Below are 24,874 nucleotides of genomic sequence, written 5' to 3'. Positions count from 1 at the left end.
TTATCTACCTCATCAATAAATTGAAATATAAAGGAATAATCATACTACATCTACGAAGTGTCAATATCATGCTGCTGCCTCAAACCCGAAGTGATGTGTTGGTGAAAAGTGGCATGAGATGTGTCGAGCTAAACATACCCCTAGGAATGTTGATCCAATAATAACATGTAGCCCGTGAAATCCTGTTGCTATAAAGAATGTAGATCCATATACTGCGTCAGCAATAGTAAACGGGGACTCATAATATTCATATGCTTGAAGAATAGTAAAATATACTCCTAATATTAGTGTTAATATAAGTGCTTGCATTGTATGTGAATGATTTTTTTCTAATAGTCTATGATGAGCTCATGTTACTGTTACCCCTGAGGCTAACAGAATTGCTGTATTTAATAAAGGTACTTGTATTGGGTTAAATGGAGTAATCCCCCTTGGGGGTCATATTATTCCTAGTTCAATTGTTGGAGACAAACTTCTATGAAAAAATGCTCAAAAAAATGATACGAAAAATAGTACTTCTGAAATAATAAATAAAATTATACCCCATCGTAGTCCTATTATAACTTGATTTGTATGTAATCCTTGATATGTTCCTTCTCGTGAAATATCTCGTCATCATTGAATTATTGTAAGGAGTATTGTTGTTACTCCTATTAATAATAGTATCATATTTTGTTGATGAAATCATCTAATTATCCCTGTTGTTAATATTATTGCTCTAAGGGCTCCTGTTGCTGGTCATGGACTTTGATCTACTAAGTGATATGGGTGATTTTGATTTGCTGACATTAGTTATTTTGACTCTCTAGAATAAATAGCAATTAATAAGGCAAATACGTAAGATTGAATGAATGCTACGGCTGTTTCTATAATAATTAATATAACTTGTGCTAAAATTAGTACTGAAATTCCAATAACTTCTAATATTGTTCCTGCATTTCCAATTATTGATATTATTAAGTGGCCAACTATTATATTGGCTGCTAATCGTACTGATAGGGTTATTGGACGAATTAGGTTTCTAATCATTTCAATCCCTACTATAATTGGTATTAATAGTGCTGGTACACCTTCCGGTACTAGGTGTGCTAATATATGTTTTGTATTATTAATTCACCCGAATAATATAAATGATAATCATATTGGTAGGGCTAGGGTTAAGGTAAAGACTAAGTGGCTTGATCTAGTAAATACGTAGGGTAATAATCCTATTGAATTATTAAATAGAATTATTGAAAATATACTAATAAATATTAGAGTTCTTCCTTGGTGACTAATTATTCCTAAAAATGTTTTAAATTCTTCATGTAATTTTATTATTATTATATTATATAATATAGAGATTCGTGATTGTATTAACCAAAATGGGGCCGGAATTATTAATAATCCCAAGAATGTTCTTATTCAATTTAGTGATATATTTATAACTGATGATGTTGGGTCAAATGATGAGAATAATCTTGTTATCATTTTCAGTATTTAATTTTTGGTTTATTTTCTATTTTAGAATTATTATTATTTAATAATTTATTATAATTATAATAGTTGACAATTAAAAATAAAAAATAAATTAATATAAATATTGTGAATAAAATAATTCAATTTAATGGGTATATTTGTGGGATAAAAAAGTATCTACGAGGATAATTTAGGTTTGACATTCCTATGTTATTATATATTAACTAACTCTTTTCATTAGAAGTAGTTGTTATATTACTATTTTGTGGTTTAAGAGACCATTACTTACTTTTCAGTCATCTAATGATTCTTGTATAATTTTTATTAATCAGTTAATAAAAGATTTGTGAGTTGTAGTTTCAACAATAATTGGCATAAATCTATGATTAGACCCACAAATTTCTGAACACTGTCCAAAAAAGAGACCAATTCGACTAATGTTTACCCCTGCTTGGTTAAGTCGCCCTGGAGTGGCATCTATCTTAATTCCTATAGATGGTATGGCCCATGAATGTAATACATCTGCAGATGTAGTTAACACTCGAATATCTATATTAATTGGTAGTACTGTTCGGTTATCTACGTCTAATAATCGAAATGAGTCTAAAGCTATTTCGTTTGTTGGGGATATATATGAATCAAATTCTGCCTTTATAAAATCTGAATATTCATAACTTCAATATCATTGATGCCCAATAGTTTTAAGTGTTAATGAAGGTTGATTAATTTCATCTAATAAATATAATAAACGTAAAGAGGGTAGGGCAATAAAAATTAGGGTAATTGCTGGCATAATTGTTCATATTGTTTCTAATGTTTGCCCTTCCAAAAGTATTCGATTTGTTAATTTGTTATTAAATAATGATGCTATTAAATATCCTACTAATACTGTAATTATAATTAAAATTAATATTGTGTGGTCATGGAAAAATATTATTTGTTCTATTAATGGGGAGGATCTATCTTGTAATCCTATTTGATTTCAGGTTGCCACTTTTAAGTAAGGGGTATCCCTTATATTTGAAGCTTAAATTCAATGCACTTCTCTGCCACCTTAAATATTAGTTGTTAGTAAGGAGTATTGGAAGTTCTGAATATGTATGTTCAGAAGGAGGTGACATTTGATATCACTCGATTGATGATGCTTGTTGTAGATTAAATAATGTTGGTCGGGCGCTTGTTATACCTTCTCAGGTAATAAAAATTATAATAATTACTGCTGTAAATGATAAAATTGATCCTAATCTTGAAACAATATTTCATATTATATATGCATCGGGATAATCTGAATATCGTCGTGGTATTCCTCTTAACCCTAGAAAATGTTGTGGAAAGAATGTTAGGTTGACTCCGATAAATATTGAGATGAATTGGATTTTTAACCAATCTGGATTTATTATTACTCCTGTAAATAGTGGGAATCAATGTACTAGTCCTGCTATGATAGCAAATACTGCTCCTATAGACAATACATAGTGAAAATGTGCTACAACATAGTATGTATCATGTAGTACAATATCTAGTGACGAATTTGCTAATACTACTCCTGTTAATCCTCCTATCGTAAATAAGAAAATAAATCCCAATGCTCATAATATTGATGGGGAGTAATTAATTTGTGTTCCATGTAATGTTGCAATTCATCTAAATACCTTAATTCCTGTTGGTACAGCAATGATTATTGTAGCTGCAGTAAAATATGCTCGTGTATCAACGTCTATTCCTACAGTAAATATATGATGTGCCCATACAATAAATCCTAGGAATCCAATTGCTATTATTGCATAAATTATCCCTAGAACTCCAAATGTTTCTTTTTTACCTCTTTCTTGAGTTACAATGTGTGAAATTATTCCAAATCCTGGTAGAATTAGGATATATACTTCTGGGTGTCCAAAAAATCAGAATAGATGTTGATATAAGATTGGATCTCCACCACCAGATGGATCAAAAAATGAGGTATTTAAATTTCGATCTGTTAATAATATGGTGATTGCTCCTGCTAGAACTGGTAGTGATAATAACAGTAGAACTGCAGTAATTACTACTGATCATACAAATAATGGTACTCGTTCTATAGATATTCCTATAGTTCGTATATTAATTACTGTTGTAATAAAGTTTACTGCCCCTAGAATAGAGGATACTCCTGCTAAATGTAATGAAAAAATTGATAAATCAACAGAGGCTCCAGCATGTGCAATTCCTGCAGATAGGGGAGGATATACTGTTCAACCAGTTCCTGCACCACTTTCTACAATTCTTCCTGATAATAGTAGAGTTAATGATGGGGGTAGTAATCAAAATCTTATATTATTTAATCGTGGGAAGGCTATGTCTGGGGCTCCAATTATTAAAGGTACCAATCAGTTTCCAAATCCCCCAATTATAATGGGTATTACTATGAAAAAAATTATAATAAATGCGTGTGCAGTTACAATTACATTGTAGATTTGATCATCTCCAATTAAACTTCCTGGTTGGCCTAATTCTATACGGATTAGGATTCTTAATGATGTTCCAACTATTCCTGATCATACCCCGAAAATTAAATATATTGTACCAATATCTTTATGGTTAGTAGAAAATAATCATCGTTGCAAGAATGAGATGACTGAAGTTTTATAGGTGATAAACTGTAAATTTATTTATGAGTTTTAAGCTCTCTCATTAAATTTTGGCTTTATAGTTAAGAATAATAATTTTGAACTGCAATTTCAGGGTGATACATTATATGTATTAAGGCCTAAAAGAATGCCCTTTATTTATGACTTTGAAGGTCATTAGTTTAAAATTAACTTAAGACCTTGTAAAGATTTTATAAAGATATGTAAATTGGTTGAATTATAGGTAGTCCACACACTGCAAGAAAAATTGTAATTACCGATAATACTTGTTCTTTTAAATTTAACGGTTTGTTGTTAGTAATATTTCATATATTAGTTTTATAATTTATTAAAATTGATGTAAGTGAGGTTCGTAAATAATAGTATAGAGTTAATAGTGATATACTAATTAGGATTATAATTATAATTAATTGTTTAAGGTTAGTTGTTTGAATAATAACTAGTCATTTTGGTAAAAACCCTAGTAGGGGTGGTAGTCCACCAAGAGATAGTATTGATATAAATAAGGACATCTTTTTGATGGGGGAAAGTTTCAATATAAACAATTGATGGATATAATATGTTTTGTTTATTGAAAATAGCATAATGGTAGAGGTGGTTATAAGGATGTATAGTAGTAAGTATGTTAATCAGGTGTTATCTTCTGATGCTATTCTTAGGATAATCCATGATATGTGGTTAATTGATGAAAAGGCTATAATTTTTCGTAATGAGGTTTGATTTAATCCTCCAATTGCCCCGATAATTGCTGATGTTCTAATTGTTAAAATTAGAATTATACTTAAATTGTCAATTACGTATCTAAGTAATGTTGATGGGGCAATTTTTTGAATAGTTGTCATTACTAAACAGTTAATTCATGTTATTCCTTCTATAACTTCTGGTATTCAAATGTGAAATGGAGCAGCTCCTATTTTTATTAATAAAGCTATGGTTAGAAGTTGGATTTGTATATTGAAATTTACAGCGTTAATTATAACTAATGCTGCGGCCAAAATTATTGATGATGCTAATGCTTGGATTAGAAAGTATTTAAGTGATGCTTCTGTATTTCGTTGATTATTTGGTGTGGAAATTAATGGAATAAAAGATATTAAATTAATTTCTAAGCCTATCCAGGCTCCATATCATGAGGTGGAAGAAATAGAAAGGAGGGTTCCTATTGTGAGGGTCAATAGGAATATTATTTTTTTGGGGGTTGTGAGCATTAAAAAGGGAAGGATTAATTATGAACCTTCATATGTGGGGTATGAGCCCTCTAGCTTAATTAGCTTACCTTTTTATTATATTTTGGTGTATGATGCACTATGGGGTTTGATACCATTGGAGAAAGTTTAATTCTTTCAGTTATAAAAATTCATTTTTTGATAAAAATGAATTTAATAAGAACATGTTAAGTTTCATGTATACTTTACCCTATCATGGTAATTCTTTTTCAGACATCTTATTTATAATTAAATTATAATAGTGGGCTAATAATATTATTTATTAGATTTTTATTGTTATGATCAATAAGTAGAACCTATTTATTAAATAATATAAAATACTTCAGAATTGATTTTAATTTTATCTAATTTTTTTTAAGTTTTTGTAGTCTAACTTAAAGTAATTGACTTAATTAACATGTCATTTTAACACTTATTGAGTCTAGAGAAAAAAGAAGTTAATATATCTATATAGAACACAATTTTGAGGGAAAAAAAAAATTGTGTTCTATATAGTACGGGAAAGTGAGTAAAAAATATAAAGAGGGGAAATTTTCGTGAGATAATTTCTAATTATAATTTAACTTAATATAATACATAATATGTAATAATAAGGAACCTCTCTTTATATTTTTAAATTAAAGTTTTATTCTAGCTTGAATCTCCCTAGTTAAATTTTACATATGTATTTATTAAAGAGAGGAAAAACTTCCGTCAATTTTTTATGGGTTGAAACGGTGTATTTTGATTTAGTTCGCAGTGTGCGGGTTTGTTTAATTTTAGTGTAAATTAGATTACAGAATTTTAATGTTTATTTTGTCCGGCTAAATTCGTGCCAGCTGCCGCGGTTAGACGTGGGGACATAAGTGGAGGGTTGTTGACTTAATTGTAGTAATAATTGATTTTTGGTTGTTTATGCTTTATTTATTGGGTGAAATTTTTAATATAATTTGTTCTTTATTTTTATTAATTCTATAAAGGTGGTATATTAAACTAGGATTAGATACCCTATTATTATCATTGTGAATTTGGTTTGAGTAGTATTAGTTATGATCTTGAAACTCAAAGAATTTGGCGGTGCTTTATTCTATTTAGAGGAACCTGTCCCGTAATCGATATTCCACGTTTTATTTGACCTATTATTGTAAAATGTCAGTTTGTATACCGCCGTAGTTTGAATATTTAAATATATATGTTTTTTTTTCTATTGGAATATATTTCAGGTCAAGGTGCAGCTTATTAATGGGGGGGGAGATGGGTTACATTATGTTGATTTGGATAATGTGTTGTAATTATGTTTGAAATTGGATTTAATTGTAATTTTGTTTTAGAATAACATTTTGGTTTATTAGCTCTAGGGCATGCACACATCGCCCGTCACTCTCATTTATATAGGTGAGATAAGTCGTAACATAGTAGGCGTACCGGAAGGTGTGCCTAGTTTGAGTAGTATCAAAATATTCCTGTTAGTTAGGGTATTCATTTACATTGAGTAGTTAGTCGTGCAATTCGATATATTTTGATAGAAATTTTATTACTATTTAAATTTTGTTTATAAATTGTTTATATATGAAAAGGAATTTTATTGTGGTTGGTTATATGATTAGTACATATGAATTAGTTTGTTATAGATTATTAGTACAGTGTTGGACTTATTAAATATATGAAATATTAATTTTTATTATAGGAGATGTTAATAATCGTACCTTTTGTATCAGGGAGGATTAAATTTTAATTGAATATTCTGTTTTCTCGAAGGGTGAGGAGCTAGTAGAATTAATTTTAAGGTAAAAGTGTTATATTTTTCTGTTAAAATTGCTTCTTGTAATAAAATGTTATTCGACTTATCTTATATCTAGTTATTAGGGAATTATATTTAATATAGCTTTACATTTTAATATTTTTTATATTAGTATATATTATAATATTAATGTTTAGTTATGACTAGGGGGATGTGCTTCTGGTTAATATGTTGGTTATAACTTTATAATAAACTATTATATTTATTGGTTTGGAGATTGCTAAATTTTGTAATTTTGTTATAATTTATTTGAAATTTTATTAAAAATTTAGTTTGGTTTTACTTTCTTACTTAATTATATGTTTTAGTTGGTTTTATTTTGAAATTATGATTCTATTAGTATATTTATTTAATTAATTAGAGGAATTAGGCAAAATTTATTCTCGCCTGTTTATCAAAAACATCTTTTCATGATTTTTATATGAAGTATAACCTGCCCAATGACGCTTGTTTAATGGCCGCGGTATTTTGACCGTGCGAAGGTAGCATAATCATTAGTCTTTTAATTGGGGGCTAGAATGAATGGTTGGACGAGGAATAGACTGTCTTTAGTTAATTAATGTATAATTTTACTTTAAAGTGAAAAGGCTTTATTTTTTTAAGGGGACGATAAGACCCTATAGATCTTTATATTATTTTAATGATGTTTTGATTAGTAGTATAACTATATATATTATTAAATAATATTTCGTTGGGGTGATGGGAAGATAATAATTAGCTCTTTTTTATTTAATATTCAATAATTTTTGTTATTTGGGATCCATTTTTAGTGATTTAAAGAATAAGTTACCTTAGGAATAACAGCGTAATCTTTCTTGAGAGATCTTATCGACAGGAGGGGTTGCGACCTCGATGTTGGATTAAGATATCATTTGGGTGTAGCATTTCAAATTTGATGGTCTGTTCGACCTTTAATTTCTTACATGATCTGAGTTCAAACCGGCGTGAGCCAGGTTGGTTTCTATCTCTTAATATTAAGAGTGTTTTAGTACGAAAGGACCAAATACTTATATTATATATGTAATATTGATTAATAATAATTACTATTATGGCAGAGAAGTGCATTGAATTTAGAATTCAATAATGAAGATAAATTTCTTTTTATAGTGGATGATATTAGATTTATTTATTGGAATTATTTCTTTTATTATTTTAGTTGTGTGTGTTTTAATTAGAGTTGCTTTTTTTACTTTATTTGAGCGTAGGGTGTTAGGTTATATTCAAATTCGTAGGGGGCCTAATCGGGTTGGTATTTGTGGTATTTTTCAGCCTTTTGCTGATGCAGTTAAATTATTTACTAAGGAGCAAACATTACCTACCTTAAGAAATTATTATCCATATTATATATCTCCAGTTTTTAGTTTATTTTTATCTTTGGTTGTTTGGGTTGTTTTTCCATATCATACCTTATTATTTAATTTTTATTTGGGGGTGTTTTTCTTTTTATGTTGTATAAGAATAGGAGTATATAGAGTAATATCTGCTGGGTGATCATCTAATTCTAATTATGCATTACTTGGTGGGCTTCGAGCCGTTGCTCAAACTATTTCTTATGAGGTTAGATTAGTATTAATCTTATTATCTTTTATTTTTTTAATTGGTGGTTATAATTTACTTTTATTCAATGTCTTTCAGGATTATTTATGGTTTATTTTTATTGCTATACCATTGGCGCTAGCCTGGTTGAGTTCTTGTTTAGCTGAAACTAATCGAACTCCTTTTGATTTTGCTGAGGGGGAGTCTGAACTTGTTTCTGGGTTTAATATTGAGTATAGTGCTGGTGGGTTTGCTTTAATTTTTATATCTGAATATGCTAGTATTTTATTTATAAGTGTTTTATTTAGAATTTTATTATTGGGTGGATATCATTTTTCTTACCTTTTTTATTTAAGGGTTATTTTTTTAGGCTTTATTTATATTTGAATTCGAGGTACACTACCACGATTTCGTTATGATAAACTTATGTATTTAGCTTGGAGGAGTTTTCTTCCGGTTTCTTTGAATTATTTTTTTTTTTTTGTTGGTTTTAGGGGCTTGATTGTATCAATTTATATTTAGTTGCATAATAATTAGAATGTGAAGACTTCTAGAATATTTACATTCTATTTTATGTTTTCAAGACATACACTTAAAATTTCAGTCAAGAAGTCATTTTTTTAAAATTTTATCTCATAATAGTAGGGTTGCTGGGGATATAATGAAGTATATAAAATATATAATTGTTAATACTTGCCCAGTAGTAATATATGGGGTTTCTACGGGTCGGGCCCCAATTCAGGTTAATAAAATAAAGGTTGCAAATATTAATCAAAATAATACTTGGTTTAAAGGGTAAAATTGTAGACCACGAAAATTTCTTTTATGGTGTATTGGTATAATAAATAAAATTATAATAGATAATACTAGTGCTACTACTCCCCCAAGCTTATTTGGAATTGATCGTAGAATGGCATATGCAAATAGAAAGTATCATTCTGGCTGAATGTGTACAGGGGTTACTAGTGGATTTGCGGGGGTAAAATTTTCAGGATCTCCTAGGGTTGTTGGAAATATTAGTGAGAGTTGTATTAATATTAAAATTATAAGTATAAAACCTAATATATCTTTTATGGAAAAGTATGGATGGAATGGAATTTTATCCATGTTGCTATTAATAGATAGTGGATTATTAGATCCGGTTTGATGCAAAAAAAGTAAATGAACTATGGATATTGCTATTAAAATAAATGGTAATAAGAAATGGAAGGCAAAAAATCGAGTTAGTGTGGCACTATCTACTGCAAATCCACCCCAAATTCATTGAACTAATATAGTTCCTAAATATGGAATTGCCGAGAGTAAATTAGTAATTACTGTAGCACCTCAAAATGATATTTGACCTCATGGTAATACATATCCAACAAATGCTGTTGCTATTGTTGCTAATATAATTATAACCCCAATAGATCATGTGTGAAAATATAAGTAGGATCCGTAATATATTCCTCGTCCAACATGTATATATATACAAATAAAGAATATGGAGGCTCCATTAGCATGAATAGTTCGTAATATTCATCCATAGTTTACATCTCGGCAGATGTGTATTACTCTGGAAAAGGCTAAATCTGTTCTTGAAATATAGAGTATTGCTAAAAAAAGACCTGTTAAGACTTGGATTGAAAGACACATTCCTATAAGTGAACCAAAATTTCATCAGTATGAAATATTTAGTGGGGCTGGTAAGTCCACTAATGCATTATTTGCTAGTTTAAGTAGAGGGTGATAAATCCGTGCTGGCTTTGTCATTTGTAATTATTTAATTATTTTTAGGGGGCCGTGCGAAAGTCTAGTAATTTTTACAATTGCAATTAATGTAATAAATAAATATACTACTGTTATAGTAGTTATTATTATAATGGATTCATTATATAATTTTATTCCTGGCAGTGGGGGGGTATTTCTTCAGGTTGTATAGGTATCTATATTTTGTAATATTGAGGGGGTTAATAATGGATCTATTATTATTAATATAAATAAACATAATAATATTAGGGTTATACCTAAAATCAATATTTTTATTCTTATTTTGAATATTTCATTTGGTGTAAGTCTTGTTGTATAAATAAATAGAACTAATATTCCTCCTAAAAATACTAGGAATAATACGTAAGAAAGTCATGTGGATTTTAGGAATGTTGATATTGTTATACATGCAGTAACAGTTTGTATAATTAGTGTAACCCCTATAGATAGTGGATGTTTTATATATAATATTATTAGTGCTAATAGTATTATGATGATAATTAGTATTCATTGTATTTTAATATCAAGGAGTAGTTTAATAAAAATATTGGCTTTGGGAGCTAATGATGATATAATTATATCTTCCTTGATGTTTTTGGAATTAATAATTCATTTATGATTTACAAGACCATTGTTTTTATTAAACTATAAAAACTTATGTTAAGTATATTACTTATATTAATTATTTTATTTATTAGATTTTTATGTTTTATCTCTCAACGTAGGCATTTATTAGTAACTCTATTAAGACTTGAATTTATTGTATTATCCTTATATTTATATATAACTTATTATTTTATTAATAATCAGGAAGAAGCTTATTTTTGTTTATTATTTATTTCATTTTGTGTATGTGAGGGGGCCCTTGGCCTCTCTGTTATAGTATCAGTTACACGCACTCATGGTAATGATTATTTTAATTCTTTTGTATTATTAAAATGTTAAAATATATTTTTTATTTTATATTTTTAATCCTTTTGAGATTTAATAGTTCTTTATGAATGGTGGTTCAAATTTCTATTGTTTTTGGTTGTTTCTTGTTTTTATTAATGGTGTGATTTGGTATAGGAGTATGGGGGGCTGGTTATTTTTTGGATTAGATGTAATGTCCTATTCTTTAATTTTACTTAGTATTTGAATTATCTTTTTAATAATAGTGGCTAGAAATAGTATTATATCTATTTATTTTTACCCTTGTAGATTTATGTTTTTATTAATTATTTTATTATTATTATTAATATTAACTTTTATAAGAATAAATTTTTTTTTATTTTATTTGTTTTTTGAGGGGTCATTAGTACCTACTTTATTTTTAATTTTAGGTTGAGGGTATCAACCAGAGCGAGTACAAGCGGGAGTATATTTACTTTTTTATACATTACTTGCTTCTTTACCCCTTTTGGTTGGTATTTTTATATTAAATTATAGGGTTGGTGGTTTATATATATATATATTTAGATATATTAATGTTGATATAAATTATTTTGTTTGGTATGTTAGAATGGTGTTTGCTTTTTTAGTAAAAATACCTATATTTTTGGTTCATTTGTGATTGCCCAGGGCTCATGTTGAGGCTCCAGTTAGTGGATCTATAATTTTGGCTGGAATTTTATTAAAGCTTGGGGGATATGGTATTTTGCGAATTATTTCTTGTATCGAGAGATTAGCTATTAAATATAATATTTTTTGATTTGGTATTAGAATTGTTGGAATTTGAATAATTAGTCTTGTTTGTATACGTCAAATTGATTTAAGGGCCTTGGTTGCGTATTCATCTGTAGCACACATAGGTCTTGTTTTAATGGGGATTATAACTATAGGAGCATGGGGGATAAATGGTGGCCTTACTTTAATAGTAGCACATGGCCTTTGTTCTTCTGGAATATTTTGTCTGGTAAATATTACTTATGAACGATTAGGTAGTCGTAGTATATTAATTAATAGGGGAATAATTAATTATATTCCTAGATTATCTTTGTGATGATTTATATTAAGAATTACTAATATGGCTGCTCCGCCTTCTATTAACTTATTGGGGGAGATTAGTTTATTAAATAGAATTATTGGGTGATCTTATTTTAGTTTTGTGGGTGTTGCATTACTTTCTTTTTTAAGTGCTGGCTATACTTTATATTTATATTCTTATACTCAGCATGGAATATATTATTCTGGTGTATTTTCTTGTTGAAGAAGTAATATTCGTGAATATTTATTATTATTTTGTCATTTATTTCCATTAAATTTTTTAATTATTTTTTGTTCTCCAATATTTCATTGAATTTAAAATATTTAAGTAGTTTAAATAGAATATTAAGTTGTGGGCTTAGTGGTAACTAAGAGTTCTTAAATCAATGGTTTTTAATTTTTTTATTACAAGCATAGTATCTATTATTCTATTGATTAGTAGAATAATTTTATTATTATTGGGGATAACATTTTTAATTAAGGATGTTACAATTTTTATTGAGTGAAATATTATTAATTTGAATAGTTCTAATATTATTATAACAATATTATTTGATTGGATATCTTTAATTTTTATAGGCCTAGTTATATATATTTCTTCTATAGTTATTAACTATAGAGGTTCTTATATGGAGGGAGACTATAATATAAATCGATTTATTATTTTAGTTTTATTATTTGTTGGATCTATAATGTTTTTAATTATTTCTCCTAATATTATTAGAATTATTTTAGGGTGGGATGGTCTAGGATTAGTTTCTTACTGTCTAGTAATTTATTATCAGAATGTTCGTTCCTATTCTGCTGGAATATTAACTGCTCTGTCCAATCGAATTGGTGACGTGTTTATTTTGTTATCTATTGCTTGAATATTAAACTATGGTAGATGGAATTATATTTATTATTTATGATTAGTTTCTGATTTTGATATAATATTAATTACTAGATTTATTATTATTGCTGGAATAACAAAGAGTGCACAAATTCCGTTTTGTGCGTGATTGCCGGCAGCTATAGCTGCACCAACCCCAGTTTCTGCATTAGTTCATTCTTCTACTTTGGTTACTGCTGGGGTTTACTTGTTAATTCGTTTTGGAGATATATTAATATATACTGTTTTTGGTAGGGTACTTTTATTATTATCTGGATTAACTATATTTATAGCCGGGGTTGGTGCTAATTTTGAATATGATTTAAGGAAAATTATTGCTTTGTCTACATTAAGACAACTTGGTTTAATAATATTAACATTATCTATGGGATTAAAGGAGCTATCATTTTTTCACTTGTTGACACACGCTATATTTAAGTCTTTATTGTTTTTATGTGCTGGTGTAGTAATTCATATTATAGGGGATGTTCAAGATATTCGTTGTATGGGGGGTTTAATTAATAAAATACCAATAACTATTTCTTGTATAATAGTTTCTAGTCTTGCCCTATGTGGAATACCATTTTTGGCTGGATTTTATTCTAAGGATTTAATTTTGGAAATATTAAGTATATCTTCTTTTAACTTAGTAATATTTATTTTATTATGAATTTCTACGGGTATAACCATAGCTTATAGTTTTCGATTAAATTATTATTTGGCTGGTAAGTTTTATAGAGGTAGAGCATTTCAATTCTTTTCTGATGAGGGGGGGTGAGGTATATTTAAAGGCATATTAGGCTTGCTATTATTATCCGTTGTGGGGGGTTCTGGGCTAATATGATTAGTTTTTCCTTCTGTTTTTGTTGTCATTATCCCCCTTAATTTGAAAATAGGGGCAGTTATTTGTATTTTATTGGGGGGATGAATTGGGTATAATATTACATCTTTTTTGTTTGACGTTTATCCATTTTTTAATAATAAAATAATATACTATTTATTAGGAGGAATATGATTTTTACCTTATTTATCATCTGGTGGATTAATTGGTAGTTCATTTGTTACTGGGGGCTTATATATTAAGACTATTGATTATGGATGAAGTGAACTTATGGGTGGGCAGGGAGTATATAAATATATAAGGAGTGGTTCTTTGAATATTCAACTAATACATTCTAATTATTTTAATATTTATTTTATATTTTCATTTTTAATAGTAATTTTATTAATACTTTATGTGTGTTTATATAGCTTATAATAAAGCATGATATTGAAGTTATTAGGAAGAATAAAATAATTCTGTAAACATTTCTTGAACTTATTTAAAGTTCAGCTTTATCATGAAAAGATAATGTAACTTTATACTAAAGAAATAATATGAAGAGTATTAATGGAATTTCACCACTAAGGATGGAAGTTAGCAGCCCCCACTTAATAATATACCCCTTAACTGAGGAGATAACCCTAATTTTATTATTAACATTAATATGCCGCCTTTCTTTGGCTTCAGTCAAGTAAGCAAGGGTAATATATACCAATTTATTCAGGTCGAAACTGATTGCTTTTGCTTCTTGCTTAGTAAAGTAAATTGAATAATTCAATACCTTTTGAATGCAACTCAAATGTTATTATTAACTATTACTCTAGCATGCTCATTCTAGTGATCCTTGGGTTCATTCATGATACAAACCTAAAAGTAAAATTAATAGAAATAGGAGTCTAACACATAGTCAATATATTAATTTTGAATTAGTAATAATAACTGTTATTGGTAATAGTAGTACAATTTCTACATCAAAAATTAGAAAAATTACTGCAATTAGAAAAAATTTTATAGAGAATGGAATTCGTGCTGAGGATTTTGGGTCAAATCCACATTCAAATGGTGATCTTTTTTCTCGGTCTGTAATTATTTTTTTTGATAGTAGTGTGGATAATATTATTACAATTGATGTGATTATTATAATTAATAATGAAGTACTTATAATTATATTAATTATTTACTTTATTTTATTATAACCTTTTTAATTGGAAGTTAAATGTACTTTAAATATACTAAGTAAATTATCTACCTCATCAATAAATTGAAATATAAAGGAATAATCATACTACATCTACGAAGTGTCAATATCATGCTGCTGCCTCAAACCCGAAGTGATGTGTTGGTGAAAAGTGGCATGAGATGTGTCGAGCTAAACATACCCCTAGGAATGTTGATCCAATAATAACATGTAGCCCGTGAAATCCTGTTGCTATAAAGAATGTAGATCCATATACTGCGTCAGCAATAGTAAACGGGGACTCATAATATTCATATGCTTGAAGAATAGTAAAATATACTCCTAATATTAGTGTTAATATAAGTGCTTGCATTGTATGTGAATGATTTTTTTCTAATAGTCTATGATGAGCTCATGTTACTGTTACCCCTGAGGCTAACAGAATTGCTGTATTTAATAAAGGTACTTGTATTGGGTTAAATGGAGTAATCCCCCTTGGGGGTCATATTATTCCTAGTTCAATTGTTGGAGACAAACTTCTATGAAAAAATGCTCAAAAAAATGATACGAAAAATAGTACTTCTGAAATAATAAATAAAATTATACCCCATCGTAGTCCTATTATAACTTGATTTGTATGTAATCCTTGATATGTTCCTTCTCGTGAAATATCTCGTCATCATTGAATTATTGTAAGGAGTATTGTTGTTACTCCTATTAATAATAGTATCATATTTTGTTGATGAAATCATCTAATTATCCCTGTTGTTAATATTATTGCTCTAAGGGCTCCTGTTGCTGGTCATGGACTTTGATCTACTAAGTGATATGGGTGATTTTGATTTGCTGACATTAGTTATTTTGACTCTCTAGAATAAATAGCAATTAATAAGGCAAATACGTAAGATTGAATGAATGCTACGGCTGTTTCTATAATAATTAATATAACTTGTGCTAAAATTAGTACTGAAATTCCAATAACTTCTAATATTGTTCCTGCATTTCCAATTATTGATATTATTAAGTGGCCAACTATTATATTGGCTGCTAATCGTACTGATAGGGTTATTGGACGAATTAGGTTTCTAATCATTTCAATCCCTACTATAATTGGTATTAATAGTGCTGGTACACCTTCCGGTACTAGGTGTGCTAATATATGTTTTGTATTATTAATTCACCCGAATAATATAAATGATAATCATATTGGTAGGGCTAGGGTTAAGGTAAAGACTAAGTGGCTTGATCTAGTAAATACGTAGGGTAATAATCCTATTGAATTATTAAATAGAATTATTGAAAATATACTAATAAATATTAGAGTTCTTCCTTGGTGACTAATTATTCCTAAAAATGTTTTAAATTCTTCATGTAATTTTATTATTATTATATTATATAATATAGAGATTCGTGATTGTATTAACCAAAATGGGGCCGGAATTATTAATAATCCCAAGAATGTTCTTATTCAATTTAGTGATATATTTATAACTGATGATGTTGGGTCAAATGATGAGAATAATCTTGTTATCATTTTCAGTATTTAATTTTTGGTTTATTTTCTATTTTAGAATTATTATTATTTAATAATTTATTATAATTATAATAGTTGACAATTAAAAATAAAAAATAAATTAATATAAATATTGTGAATAAAATAATTCAATTTAATGGGTATATTTGTGGGATAAAAAAGTATCTACGAGGATAATTTAGGTTTGACATTCCTATGTTATTATATATTAACTAACTCTTTTCATTAGAAGTAGTTGTTATATTACTATTTTGTGGTTTAAGAGACCATTACTTACTTTTCAGTCATCTAATGATTCTTGTATAATTTTTATTAATCAGTTAATAAAAGATTTGTGAGTTGTAGTTTCAACAATAATTGGCATAAATCTATGATTAGACCCACAAATTTCTGAACACTGTCCAAAAAAGAGACCAATTCGACTAATGTTTACCCCTGCTTGGTTAAGTCGCCCTGGAGTGGCATCTATCTTAATTCCTATAGATGGTATGGCCCATGAATGTAATACATCTGCAGATGTAGTTAACACTCGAATATCTATATTAATTGGTAGTACTGTTCGGTTATCTACGTCTAATAATCGAAATGAGTCTAAAGCTATTTCGTTTGTTGGGGATATATATGAATCAAATTCTGCCTTTATAAAATCTGAATATTCATAACTTCAATATCATTGATGCCCAATAGTTTTAAGTGTTAATGAAGGTTGATTAATTTCATCTAATAAATATAATAAACGTAAAGAGGGTAGGGCAATAAAAATTAGGGTAATTGCTGGCATAATTGTTCATATTGTTTCTAATGTTTGCCCTTCCAAAAGTATTCGATTTGTTAATTTGTTATTAAATAATGATGCTATTAAATATCCTACTAATACTGTAATTATAATTAAAATTAATATTGTGTGGTCATGGAAAAATATTATTTGTTCTATTAATGGGGAGGATCTATCTTGTAATCCTATTTGATTTCAGGTTGCCACTTTTAAGTAAGGGGTATCCCTTATATTTGAAGCTTAAATTCAATGCACTTCTCTGCCACCTTAAATATTAGTTGTTAGTAAGGAGTATTGGAAGTTCTGAATATGTATGTTCAGAAGGAGGTGACATTTGATATCACTCGATTGATGATGCTTGTTGTAGATTAAATAATGTTGGTCGGGCGCTTGTTATACCTTCTCAGGTAATAAAAATTATAATAATTACTGCTGTAAATGATAAAATTGATCCTAATCTTGAAACAATATTTCATATTATATATGCATCGGGATAATCTGAATATCGTCGTGGTATTCCTCTTAACCCTAGAAAATGTTGTGGAAAGAATGTTAGGTTGACTCCGATAAATATTGAGATGAATTGGATTTTTAACCAATCTGGATTTATTATTACTCCTGTAAATAGTGGGAATCAATGTACTAGTCCTGCTATGATAGCAAATACTGCTCCTATAGACAATACATAGTGAAAATGTGCTACAACATAGTATGTATCATGTAGTACAATATCTAGTGACGAATTTGCTAATACTACTCCTGTTAATCCTGTTATATATATATATATAAAATGTTTTTTGTCTCACCCTTTTCACGTGATAAGTTTGCTTTTGACAATCAGATATATATATATATCTAGATATATATATATACTCTGGAGAAACCTTTTTTTATTTTTGACAATCTCTTATTTATATATCGTGGGAGTCGAAGAAGAAAGTTCGTGCTTGGGACAACGCGATGAGCTGCACGATGATGCTTGCTGTTTCCATGTTGGACCTGTTCCAATCCTCGGTAAACTTTCTCCTCCTTTGTGTTGCCTTGTGAAGCTCGAGCAACCTGACGTCCAATTTTTCTCCTGGAGCTTGAAACATGACGTCGAGATCTTGCAAACACTTCGTGCAGCATATTTTCCGAATATGATCCATGAAACCCATCTCCAACGGTGCACAAAATTCCGACGTTATTTTGATTAAGTCGATGTTCTCGTCACCTTCACCGAACTTAATCGTAAATATGTTATGCAGCAATTAGATAGGAAATTCTGTTATTTGAAGCTGCGTCATTTTATTATGGGTGTTATTTATAGACCACATCCCAATTTAAGTTAGCAATTTTTTATTTTATATAAAATATATATTTGTACTAAGTAAAAAAATAATAATAAATATACGAAAACTCAATCTGATCGAAATTACTATGAAAAAAATCACTTGATACACTTTTTAAACTTAAAAATAATAAATATTATGTAGCTTTAAAATAAATTAAATACTTAACTTTTAACACTGCAACAACACATCCGTACTCTTCAAACACTCTCACGATACTGACTGATCTGTAATGCGAAAACCCTTTAAGTAACCTAAGCGCGGATGAAAACATCCGAAACAATAAGTCAATCAGAAGACATCCATTACGTCATAACCAACAACACGTTAGATACGGGTCTGCGTAATAACTTGTTGCGTAAACATTGCACAATAGTCTACCTTACGAGCCATCGCAATGTTGCGTAATTTAACTCGAAAGAAATTATGACACTCGTACCAAGTGTAAGGTAAAAAACACAGATTTGCAATAGTATAAAATCCTCAAAAACATCGTCAAAATTGGTTTACCATTTGTGGTTAAATTAATAAAAACAATAGGCCTCGTACCAAGTGTGAGTTTGAACTCCCAAAATATATGTACTTATAAAACTGGAAAAACCCACAGGTGTCTGTCAAGTAAACCTTAAGTAGACCGGAAGTAGACCGGTAGTAGACCGGAAATAAACCGGAAGTAGACCGGAAGTAAACCAGAAGTAGACCGGGAGTAGACCGGAAGAAAATTTGTGTGGGTTTAAGTGTAGGTGTGGGTGGGTGTAGATGTTACGTACTTTAACTCGTAAGAAATTATGACACTCGTACGAAGTGCGAGGTGAAAAAACACAGATTTGCAATAGTATAAAATACACAAAAACATCGTCAAAATAGGTTTACCACTGTGCTTAAATTAATAAAAATAATAGACCTCGTACCAAGTGTTGGTTTGAACATACATGGTTACATTACTATTATCCATCCTGATCGTCGCGTTAGCCAGAAGTGGTAGAAAAGTGACTCTATATAACCAAAAACACAAATACATTAGTGATGCGGTTGCAGATATATTCACATAGATATAAATATCAGTTTGCGTGGTTTGCGTGTGCCCACCCGCAAATGTGTTGTGATTTTATTCATGTGTGCCGGCAAGAATACAACAAGTATAACACTATTTTTTACCTGAAAACAACTTCATTCGATCTACTAATTTACTAATTGCGACTTATCTACAGTTAATTACAGGATAATTTCAATGCAATGTCAACATACTAGGAAAAGAAGTGCGGATTTACAAATGCAACACTGGAATTAATTTACGTGTATCTGTGGGAGTTAGGATTTATATATGATAGTGACAAATGTGTCTCTCTGGTGTTTTTGTGTGCGTGTGCGTTCGCTCACACATGTAATCTCTTAGATGAATTGTGCCAGTTCAAAAACAGCACTTGACATGTTGATCTTTGTACAAAAAATATGTTTATTACAACTAATGTAGGAGAATTAGAGCCAAATAAAGACATCTGAAAGCAAATTGAGAACGTAATGCGTTGCAAAGCGAGAGATCATAAGTTCGAACCCTGGTCTGTCATGAATGATTTTGTGCATCGTCATTTCATCAATTTATCCTTTTCATAGTCGAGATTAACACGAGAGATAGAAAAGCGACGATAAAATGACAAAACCTTTTGCTACTTAGTTGTCCCTTCATGATCTCTTCGTCGAAGGTTCCGGGTTCGAGTCTCAGCTTGGACATAGGCATGTCCATTGGGAGTGTCCTTTCACAAATCTCACCCAAGAATCGTTCATTTTTATTCTTGCGACTGGGCAAGAGTGGCAGAGTGAAGCGACGTTAAATACGAAAAAATCCAGTTTCTAGATAGATTGAAGGCATCTCATAGCCTGGTCAAGGGTGAATAGTATAGTAGTTTGTGTCATTGTAAGTTTTAAATACATACCTAGGTAACCAATCAAACGGAAAACGAATTCAAAACAAAATGTTGGAAATTTTAACTTATTTCATAGCTCTACAGCCCTAGAAGGGCTTTGGTCTATCTTCTGACTGCCAGTCGCCTTCCCACAATCCTACCTAGAAGTGTGGAGATCTTCAACCGGTAATGGGGTGACGTGGATTCGGCACGTCGAATCCTCAGCCGTTAGAGGAGATTTTTATGTTACACTATTCACTCGTAGCTCCTCAATTTCTTCACGATGGTGTGTTGCCACCGGTTCTATACACGGCCGAGAACCTAGGGACTGAACTTAAGCGGACGCGATCTTGATTTAGTTTATTTTGCGCTAAATAACGAAATCAAATCAAAATTATTATTTTTTATGTTGAGTTGCATTATATTCCTTTATTAGCGTTACTTCGTTTATATGTTATGAAATTTTAAAATGTTCTTAATTGAAATTTTAACCACATATTAATTTTAATAATTACAGCAGATAAACTTTTTACAAATTTCTCGTCATGAAACAAATGTAATTGTGAAATCATTAGTGCTTTTTCTTCTCTTTTTAAAAATATATTAACAACCATTAGGAAACCTGAGTTATATTTAAGAATTAGCGAGAGGGGTTCATGTCGACACGTTTTTGGTGCTACGTATGAAAAAAGTGTCGGTGGGGATTAAAATTGATTGATTGATTTCTTTTGTTGTGTTGTTGTCACTTTTCTGCCACTATTGGCCAACCACGAAGATTGAGATGAGTGACGATATGATGAAAATGATGAAGGAACACTCTTAAAGAATACTCATTCCCAGGTGGCCGGGAATAGAACTCGTGTCCTTGGCGACGTAGTGTGCTATGCTAACCACTCCCCGACATATGTCAGCAGTGTGGGTTAAGAGTTTGACATGTGAATCTGAAATTTCGATGAAAGCGTGCATGTCTCTCTGCTCCCTGCCTCACCCACCCGCACCTCCCTCGCACACAACACACCACGCTGACGCATTCAAACACCTGATAATTTCATAGCTATAACGGCGCGGGCATTGGTATTGCTCACGCTCTCAAGTAAAGCAAACGTATTGCGTATGCACTTGCAACTTATTACAGGACGTCATCCAATGCAAGGAAAATTTGCTCTCGATATCCAGGAGTCTTCGCCTCAAGGATGTGCACCTTACAGTAGTTCGATAAGAACCTGTATCTGTCGCTCCAATCAGTGTTGGCTGTTTTGAAACCTTGACCGTGGTTTTTAGTTTAGCCGAGGCTCGGCTTGGGAGGGGGAGGGTAACGTAGTACTTGATGAGACGAGTGTACACATTGCATACAAACACAGGGCCTAGCTGTGCACCGACAAGGCTGCCAGATGGATGTTGGATGACGATATAATTGTAATTTATTTTACGATTGGCTATGACAGTTCCTTGATATTTTGAATTCTGCACTTTTGTTTTACAAAAAAATATTCCTGCGATTGTTTCGGTTGCTATTTTTAAAGATTCTCGAGACCCAAAATTACCAATTTCTTTATATTATTATTTACATTGTGTGCTGCACATGCTTTTCTCAAAGTACTTATTACTTATATAGTTAGACTTACGCAACTTCACACATATAACATCCACTGCATATTGCGAATGCCGGCATAATATATCTGTTTAGTGGACTATCCTCAATTTCTTCGTAAACAACTGATTCGTAGTAGAATTTATCCCAGAGAGAAATAGTTCCTAAAACAGAGGCCACGAGGAACCCACACCAAACAACGATCCAAAGGCACCTGAAATAGAAAACATAATCATCTTCGTTCTGACAGCTAGCGAATGAGTGGGCAGTTTCACATTATGGTTTCCTTACCAAGGGGCATATCTGATGGATCTACTTTACAAATAGATAAGAAATGAAGATGCATGCAATATATTTTTCTACAATTATTTACAGTGCAAATGTTCACTTTTTTTCCTAAGCTATTACCAGTATCAAGTTAATTTCAACATTCTAATATCATCAAGCAATGCTATTAAGTTGGAAAATTCTAGAATATGAAATGCATGACAATGCATGCAAATTTGAAATGGCAAATAAATAAAATTTAAAATGTATATAATTTCTCTACCAATGTTGTAGATAGAGAGTTTTCAATAAGTCATCCATGTTTAATGTTTTAATATGTCAGCACATACCAAAACGAAGTAGTGGTGCATTCCTTTCCTTGAAGGTGAACGTAAGTAAATTGCTCCATTCCACATATTTTCTTCCCATTGTAGCAACGAATATTCATTCTTAAGGACTACATGCAGACCTGATAGCTAAGTTTCCTAAGGTACCTGCTCGAGAAACATCAAGTATCAAGTGTCTCTACGACGAATTTAAAGCCACTGGAAATATAGTCGACGTACCTAGAGAAGTTCGTTCCACAACAGAGGGGAAGCTAGTTGATATAGAATTCGCAATGGTTGATAGTTCAAAGAAATCCACGCGGTGCTTCTCACAGTTAAGTGATGTGCCAGTAATCCGTGAAAAATGGCTGTTATGAAAACCTGCATCATTTGTTTACAAAGTCTGAGTTGTGAAATAATTGGAGACGGAAGGTCACGTTTGTCGTACCCAGTGTTGCCAATGGTTCATGGAGCTCGATATTTCAGAACGGACCAACTTCAACTCGTAAAGATGAAGATCATACCAATAGCCATAACGTAGGTTAGCCTGTTGTCCATAATATAATGAAAGCGCATTTTCATCATATCCGTTGAAACTACATTCAATGGAGATGTATATGTGTTGCTGGTGAATGGATTTCTTACCACGTTTACAGACAATGAACAATACATGGTTTGACCAGGAAAATGCAACAGCGCAAGAAGGACGTAACATCATGGAATTCTTAGGACCCCCCCCCCCCCGGGAAGGATTATTTTACGAGTGGGTTGGCCTTGGAGACTACTCAAACTCACTCCCTTGACTTATTTTAATTATGGCATCAATTTAATTCCGCTTCTTATTTGTCGTATCGAGCATACTGACGGAACAGCGAGTAAATATGTGTGGCAAAATTTTCCAGGACACTTTCTGGGAGGTGTCTTGTTTTACAATTCCATGTGTGAACATGTGTGCATCTTAGGGAGGGTCATATTTCCAACATTCCATGTAAACCTATGAGTTGCGTAACCTATTGACTCCTCTCGAGACCAAAAATAATGACTTAGATACATAAATGCCAATTAGCCCAAATTAACATAATTGTAAGGAGTTTAGTTGTATACTAAATGTTACTTATTTAAAGTAGTACTGCCTCCTCGTCCCCGAAATGTATTTTTCTTTCTGACGTCTTTGCTCGATAGAACAGCGAGGGAATACCAACCTGCATAATCAAAAATATACCAAAGAAAGGCTTTCTTATGTTGTCAATTATTATAATGCAATAATGAAAGGAGAATAGTAGGGGTAAAAAGAGAGTTCTACGCCAGAAAGTGATGCGTTTTTTGCAACCTTAACGGAAAATATCGTAAGGCAAACGCGAAAGTGATGAGCTCTCAGTGTTGCCAGCCCACCCCAAGAAAATTTCACCATGTGATCTTTTACAGGCGAAGCTAACCTACAAATATGAGTTGGCAACACTCACTACTAGGGATAAAAAGAGAGTTCTACGCCAGAAAGTGATGCTTTTTTGCAACCTTAAGGGAAAACATCATAAGGCAAACGCGAAAGTGATGGGCTCGTGTACTTTTCTTAGTCTAACTTAACCTAAAGCAAGGAGCTGGTAACCTTGCTTTAGGTTTGCCTTATGTAGTTCCAGTGCATAAAGCAATGTTGTCAACCTACTGGGCTCTTGCCATAGCCTTTTACGATGGAGGTTTCTAGGAAAAAAAATTGAGAGTTGGCCCACCCACTTAGGACCACCAAACTTGGAATAAATCGACAAAGGTAGCAATACTGTTTACTATTTTTATTTATTTCTAACCGTTCTCGAGATATGGCCCACTGACGAAATTTCTGGGGTGGTGGGCCATATTAATCGTAGCGCGCTCTCTGGGTATTCTCTACTATCATAAAATGCATCTTTGAAGTCAAAATCGCGGTCTGTTTTGCTCTA

General features: G+C 30.8%; 4 pseudogenes; 2 read left to right on the top strand and 2 right to left on the bottom strand.

The window, feature by feature from the left end:
- Window positions 1-1,786: 1,786 nt before the first annotated feature.
- On the bottom strand, window positions 1,787-2,455 carry LOC145994094 (cytochrome c oxidase subunit 2 pseudogene; annotated as a pseudogene).
- Window positions 2,456-7,435: 4,980 nt separating this feature from the next.
- Window positions 7,436-9,164, top strand: LOC145993906 (NADH-ubiquinone oxidoreductase chain 1 pseudogene; annotated as a pseudogene).
- A 3,563-nt stretch (window positions 9,165-12,727) lies between these two features.
- On the top strand, window positions 12,728-14,314 carry LOC145994093 (NADH-ubiquinone oxidoreductase chain 5 pseudogene; annotated as a pseudogene).
- A 2,748-nt stretch (window positions 14,315-17,062) lies between these two features.
- Window positions 17,063-23,043, bottom strand: LOC145994092 (cytochrome c oxidase subunit 2 pseudogene; annotated as a pseudogene).
- Between the last annotated feature and the right edge of the window lie 1,831 nt (window positions 23,044-24,874).

This window comes from Lepisma saccharinum, chromosome 10 (genome assembly GCF_977018435.1).
Source record: "Lepisma saccharinum chromosome 10, izLepSacc3.1, whole genome shotgun sequence".
In the NCBI taxonomy this organism is placed as follows: domain Eukaryota; kingdom Metazoa; phylum Arthropoda; class Insecta; order Zygentoma; family Lepismatidae; genus Lepisma; species Lepisma saccharinum.
This window is presented reverse-complemented; position numbering and strand designations above follow the sequence as displayed.